This window comes from Schistocerca americana, unplaced genomic scaffold, assembly GCF_021461395.2.
Source record: "Schistocerca americana isolate TAMUIC-IGC-003095 unplaced genomic scaffold, iqSchAmer2.1 HiC_scaffold_43, whole genome shotgun sequence".
NCBI classification, from domain to species: Eukaryota; Metazoa; Arthropoda; class Insecta; order Orthoptera; family Acrididae; genus Schistocerca; species Schistocerca americana.
The window spans coordinates 1,532,622-1,539,541 of record NW_025726159.1 but is presented as its reverse complement, the minus strand read 5'-3'; positions in this window follow the sequence as shown (position 1 = coordinate 1,539,541).

The window sequence follows — 6,920 nt, the reverse complement described above, 5'->3', positions numbered from 1 at the left end:
TGCAATACCATATCCGTAAATCATCCTATGTGTTCCCACTGCAACTTCTGAAAAAGTTGCTCCCGCTCCTCGGGAAACATACTATATTAATTTAGTAGCTCCACAGGTATACTTCCAATGTGACTGCACCTACGGTGCCACTATTTGTGTCTTCGTTATTCCACCGCTGTAAGATCTATTACACCTTCGGGGAAAAGGACGTTATGCTGGAAAAATGAAGAAAAGTCGAAGAAATCTGAAACTCCAACACTAGCTACCAGCTCCATGTTTTGAGAAGCCATTTAAAAATTATTATGAATGAAATTCTGGGAAGACTGTGTCCATTGGATGGTCAAAGACTCGAAGCGAATCGACGGCAAGAAACGCTAACCGCTCTCCACCTTAAACATGTTGGGCGTTGTATAGGAGCAAATTTCTCCCGAATATCTTCTACTTCCGATTACCGTGTTTTTCCATGACAATCTATATCGAAGAAGCGGCGAAAGAACGGTAAAAGACGGTGTTTTTCAGTTAGCGAGCAGCTACGGCGCACAGTGTGGATGTTATTCGTTACAACATGGCCCGGAGACAGCATTTGGATGACCTCACATGGGGAAAAATCGTGGGGAATATGGAAGAAGGACGTAGTCTGACGAGTGTAACCCAGGGATTTGGTATTGTTCACAGCATTGTTTCATGAGCATGGGGTAGCGTTACAAAGCACAGTCACTGCTGCCCGATGGAGAGGAAGTAGTCAGCTACGGTCAGTTAAAGTATCAGATGACCAGTACATTGCGCAACAGGCAAGAAGTGACTCACGGCAAACAGCGGATGCAGTACCATATTTAACAGATCTGATAGGTACGTAATCTCAAATTACTGAGAAGCATGGCAACTGCATGATGGTGGTCTCTTTCCCAACGGTTAGTCTGTTGTGTTTCCTTGTCTCCCGCACATCTGCAGCACAGTTTGCGTTGGTGCCAAGAGCGTAGATACTTGACCAACGAGTGGTGGGGATGAGAGCAGAATGTGTCTGAGTAGCTATTCTGGACTTACCCTCTTATGGTGACATGTAGGACCAAGTAATGCACCAAGGAACATTGTCGAACATGTTCAGTTTGGGCCGGCCGATGTGGCCGTGCGGTTAAAGGCGCTGCAGTCTGGAACCGCGAGACCGCTACGGTCGCAGGTTCGAATCCTGCCTCGGGCATGGATGTTTGTGTTGTCCTTAGGTTAGTTAGGTTTAACTAGTTCTAAGTTCTAGGGAACTAATGACCTCAGCAGTTGAGTCCCATAGTGCTCAGAGCCATTTTTGTTCAGTTTGGTGATCCAGATGTTATGGTGTGACAAGGCACAATTTTGCGTGGGGTACTGATCTCCAGATATCTGAACACGGTACGCTCGATGGTCAACATAACTGCGACACAATACCCCTTCCACACGTGGATCTTTTCAGAAGTGCTTTCGGCCCTGATTTCATTTTTGTGGATGACAACGCGTGACAGAAGCGAACAGCGCAGGTTAAAGGGTAGTAAGAACCACGTCCTGCCTTTCTAACATCCTGGGGGGCATTACAAATAGCGGTGACTTCTACGCAATTGTTGTCTTCGAATAAACGTTTTATTGCTTATTTACTTCCGTTGCCTTCTGCATTATAATGCGGCAGTCTTTACATGTATGGTCCAAGATTCATGGAGTTGTGTTATTCGGCAGTGGTACAGCATGCGAAAGTTAGTTTCGTGCTTGGCATCTGTCCACCAGCATATATACAGAAAACTTTCTCGTGAATCAGTCTATCTTTCGATAAAAACCGTATCAGAATCCCCATAGTAGTTTCTGGGAGTAGCCTCCACATACAGACACAAAAACGCGGCGGAGGATTTTAATTCATCATGGTTCATTCATATTTATAAACTGTAAACAAAAATCTTCCTAACGAATCATTATAAGTGTCAGTGCAAACCATATCAGAATCCCTACAGAACATCATGAGATTAACCTTCACATACAGACGGAAAAACGCGGTGGGGTACTTCAATTTATAATACTTATAGACGGTTGAATAACCGTGTATAATTCAAAATTTCATACAATTTTCTACCTATGCTCAACAGCGTACGTAATTACCGGCAGAGTTTGTGTAAGAAAATAGTCGATGCACACAGCAGTGCAATAGCGAGTATTAACCCACTGACCTGAGACGTTGCCTCGCGTTTTGAGCAGTAAAATGGCCTCCGAGGGTCAACAGCAGCAGCATAAAGTGTCTCTGGAGATAATGTTACTGCTATATTCTGCAAGTCCACATTTGCGTGCCACTCCTCTGGTAGTCTTTCCACGGTACCTCATGCAAATGAGCAGACGCTCCAGGGACAGTCTCACGGCTCCGGCGACAGAGGTGAACTGCTGAAACCTGTAGTTGGTCAGAAATATGAGAATAAGAAAACAACAGACATTGAAAATGACTACTATTTTCGTACCTTATTCACTCCTGTTATTTATTCCTTTAATCTTTCAGATCATTTACACATCTAAATTCTTGCAATTTTTCATTGTCGATCGACAACGAAAGCAACGATGAATCAGAGTAAGTCAACTAGTATTCTGGCCTGCAATTATAATCCTTTGAGCTTGGCGATAAATGTCAGTGCTTCAACAACTAGAAATACTCCTTTCTAGTCTCAAAGGCTTTGTCAGTATACATAGCATAGACTACTTCAGTTTATCGTCGATGGTGTTAGTCAATAACCAATTTCTGAATAAGAAGTTTTCCGAAACCGGGAAGACCCTGGAGAAATTTTCTTTAATTTTGTTTAGAAACGGTTGTGACCTGTAACCATTAAAAGTCATAACATTATATAAATCAGTAATTTATGTTTTGCTTGTTCAAGGGCACGAATAACGTTGAACTTACACAGATTTGCAGTTGTAAATTGATGTTAGGTTGTGGATAAAGTGTTGTTGTTGTGGTTTTCAGTCTGAAGAGTGGTTTCACGCAGCTCTCCGCGTTACTCTATCCTGTGCAAACCTCTTCATCTCTAAATAACTGCTGAAACCTACATTCCTTTGAATCTTTTTTCCCCCGCAATTCCCTCCAGTACTAAATTTATGAGTCCTTTATATCTCAGAATTTGTCCTATCAACCGATCTCTCCTTTTACTCGAGTTGTGCCAAAAATTTCTTTTCTCCCAGTTCAGTTCAGCACTTCTTCATTAGTTACGTGATCTACCCATCTCATCTTCAGAATTCTTCTGTAGTACCACATTTAAAAAGCTTCTATTCCCGTCTTGTGTAAACTCTTTATTGTCCACGCCTCACTTCCATACATGACTACACCCAACACAAATATCTTTAGAAAAGTCTTCCTAACACTTAGGTCTACATTCGATGCTAGCAAATTTCTCTGCTTCAGAAATCCTTTTCTTGCTATTACCAGTCTACATTTTATACGCTGTCTACTTCGACCATCATGACTTACTGTGCTGCCCAGATAGCAAAACTCATCTACTACTTTAAGTGCATCGTTTTCTAGTCTGATTCCCTCATCATCACCTGATTTAATTCTAGTACATTCCATTACCTGGTTCTACTTTTGTTGGTGTTCATCGTATATCCTCCTTTCAAGATATTGTTAATTCCGTTCAACTGCTCTTCTAACTCCTTTGCCGTCTCTAACATATTTATAATATAATCAGCAAACCTCAAGGTTATAATTTATTCTCCCAGAACTTTAATTACAACTCCAGATTTTTCTTTGGTTTCCTTTACTGCTTGCTCAGTGTGTGGATTGAATAACATAGGGGATAGGCTACTAACCTGACTCACTTCCTTCTCAACCACTCCTTTCCTCTGATGCCCCTCGACTCTTATGAATGCCATTTGGTTTCTATGAAAGATCCCAGTACTTTACCCCTGCTACCTTCAGAATTTCAAAGAGAGTACTCCATTGAATAATGTCAAAAGCTTTTTCTAAGTCTACAAATGCTATAAATTTGGCCTGTCTCATAGATCTAGCACACTACATGAAATAGATCTGTCATGAATTTCTCTATCAAGGCTATCACTAGTTCTGACAGATTGTCATCTATTACTATAGCCCTGTTCGAACTTACGTCGTTCAGTGCTCAGTTAAATTCTTCTCGGAATACAATATCACCAATCCCATCTTCATCTATGTCCCCTTCCATTTCTGTGGTACTGCCTTCAAGTTCATCTTCCTGGTATAGATAGTCTATATACTCCTTCGAGTTTCAGCTTTCCTCTATTTGCTTCATACTGGTTTCCCATGTGAGATGTTGATATTCATACAGCTGATTCTCTTTTCTCCGAAAGCAACTTTAATTATCCTATAGGCAAAATCTATCTTTCCCCTAGTGAAATATGCTTCTAAGTCCTTGAAACTATCCTCCAGCCATTCCTGTTTAGCCATTTTGCATTTCCTTTCGGGCTCGTTCTTTAGACGTTTGTATTCCCTTTTACCAGCAACATTTTATACATTATTGTACTTTTTCCCTTGCATCAGTTAAATTCATTATTGCCTTTGTTATACAAGGATTTCTGTTTGGTCTTGTCTTTTAACCTATTTTATTTTTTTCTGACTTAACCATTTCATCTCATAAAACTACCCATTCGTCTTCCACTGTATTCCTTTCCCCTACTCTAGTCAACCGGTGCCTAATGCTCCCTCTGAAACTCTCAACCACCTCTGCCTCTTTCAACTTACCCAGGTCTCATATTCTTAATTTCCTAAGTTTTTGCAATTTCTTCAGCTGTAATCTACAGTTCATAACCTGTAAATTGTGGTTAGAGTCCACATCTTTCCCTTGAAATATCGTACAGAACTGTCTTACAGTTTCCTTAGGTCTGGTGAACGTGAAGATAATTTGGGAAAAGAAGTACCTGCATCTACCATACTCCCCAAGTTACCTTGCGTTAGGTTACTTTGTTTACTGCTGTCACTTCCCCCTTTCGCGTCCCAGTCGCGAATAACTCGCGGGGAGAACGACTGCCGGTAAACCTCCGTATAGGCTCTAATCTCTCTAATTTTGTCTTCATAGCCATTTTGCTGGATCTACGTAGGAGGGAGCAATATATTTGTTGACTCCTTTAGAAACTTACACTCTCGGAACTTCAACGGTAAACCACACTGCGATGGAGAACATCTCTCTTACAGTGCCTGCCACTGGAGTTAGTTGATCATCTCTGTGACGAAACTAGGTGCTCTTCTTCGGATCTTCTCCATTTCCTCTATCACTCCTATCTACTATGAATCCTATACTGACGAGCAATATTCAGGTATTGGACGAACGAGTGTTTCGCGAGCTACCTCCTTTGTTGATGGATTACATTTCCTGAGGACCGTTCCAATGAAACTCAGTCTGGCATCTACCTTTCCTACGATTAGTTTTATATAGTCGTTTCACTTTAAATCGCTCCGTACGCATACTCCAAGATATTTTATGGAAGTAACTACTTACAATGAATTTTCTGCAATCGTGTGATCATACAATAACGGGGCTTTCTGTTTATGTATACACAGTATGTAAAATATGTTTATGTTGAGACGCAACCCTGCATCTAGGATCCTACTTGCTTAGGTTTCCTCGTATCATGTATAACAAATCATAACTTTTCACGTACACGAAGTCTATCAGTAGTGCCACATGCCTTGATTGTGAAGCAGGCGAACGGATTCCATCAACATCATTGATAAGTAAGTTAAAAGTATTTACACAGTTTGTATGTGAAACTTCTCTAAAGAGATCGTCGTTCTCGGAGGAAATGAGTATTGATGTTCAAATTTATATCCCACAGGGAAATAACAAACTAAATTGCTCAGCTTACTACTGTAAGAGATGTTCAGAACGCAGCCGAGGTACTAACGTATGAAGGAAGAGAGATCATGAGTGTTTGCTAAGGTAATTACAAGTGCAGTTAACGCACATTCTGGTTGCAATTACGTTTTCTGGGTTTGACCTATCTGTTTCTTGCTGTTTCTCATTAGCGCTAATGAACGATCCGATACAAGTAAAACACCACGTTGCCCTCGTATCGACTAATCGAAGCGCCCGGGAAAAGGGCTGCTTAAAATACCTTTATCTACAAGGCGTCTTATATTAGCTGGGTTCTTAATGTAACTTCGTAAGCACGTAATGTCTGCGTGGCATTCACCTTCTCCATCCCCTCCCAGTGATGTTTTACAACAGCAAAAACTGCATTTCTGCTAAATCGACTTGAGCTATAATGCAAATGTAACTCCGGATATGCATCATAGAACTTGTGAAACTCTTCAGAAGGTTACCTGTCTATATATTACCATCAGAAGTTCTGCTGTGTACCCCAAAAGGAAAAAGGGATAAGGGATGACGGATGAATAAATGTGTACCTGATAGCACATTGTCGACAAAGATGAGGGGTGAACGACGATGATGACAGAGATGTAACGGGATGATGAGTCGGCGACTGGCAGTGTGGATGACTAACAAAATAAACACGTCGAAGGGTAGCACCACTGGGTCATCGCTGGGTGAAACCTTTGTGGCATAGCCCCCAATACATCTAATCACTACAGTCAGTAAAGAACTCCAATGATTGATCAGATACGTTCGATATCAAAGCTGCAACCTCGTTCTCTGTTTCATCCATACATCTGTCGAAAAGCCTATCCAGTAACTGGCGTCCGATTCAAAACAACTTTACATTCAAGAGGAGATAGAAGCCATTCTCGATCTCATCGGTTTCCCTATCGGTATACATCAGCTGTCTTTCTTCTACCCGTCAATGCCATATTATTAACACTCATCTTGCTTTCCTAATGTAATGGCTCTGAGTCACTTAAATCTAACTAACCTAAGGACATCACACACGTCCATACCCGAGGCTAGATTCAAACCTGCGACCATAGCGGTCGCGCAGTTCCAGGCTGTAGCTCCTAGAACCGCTCG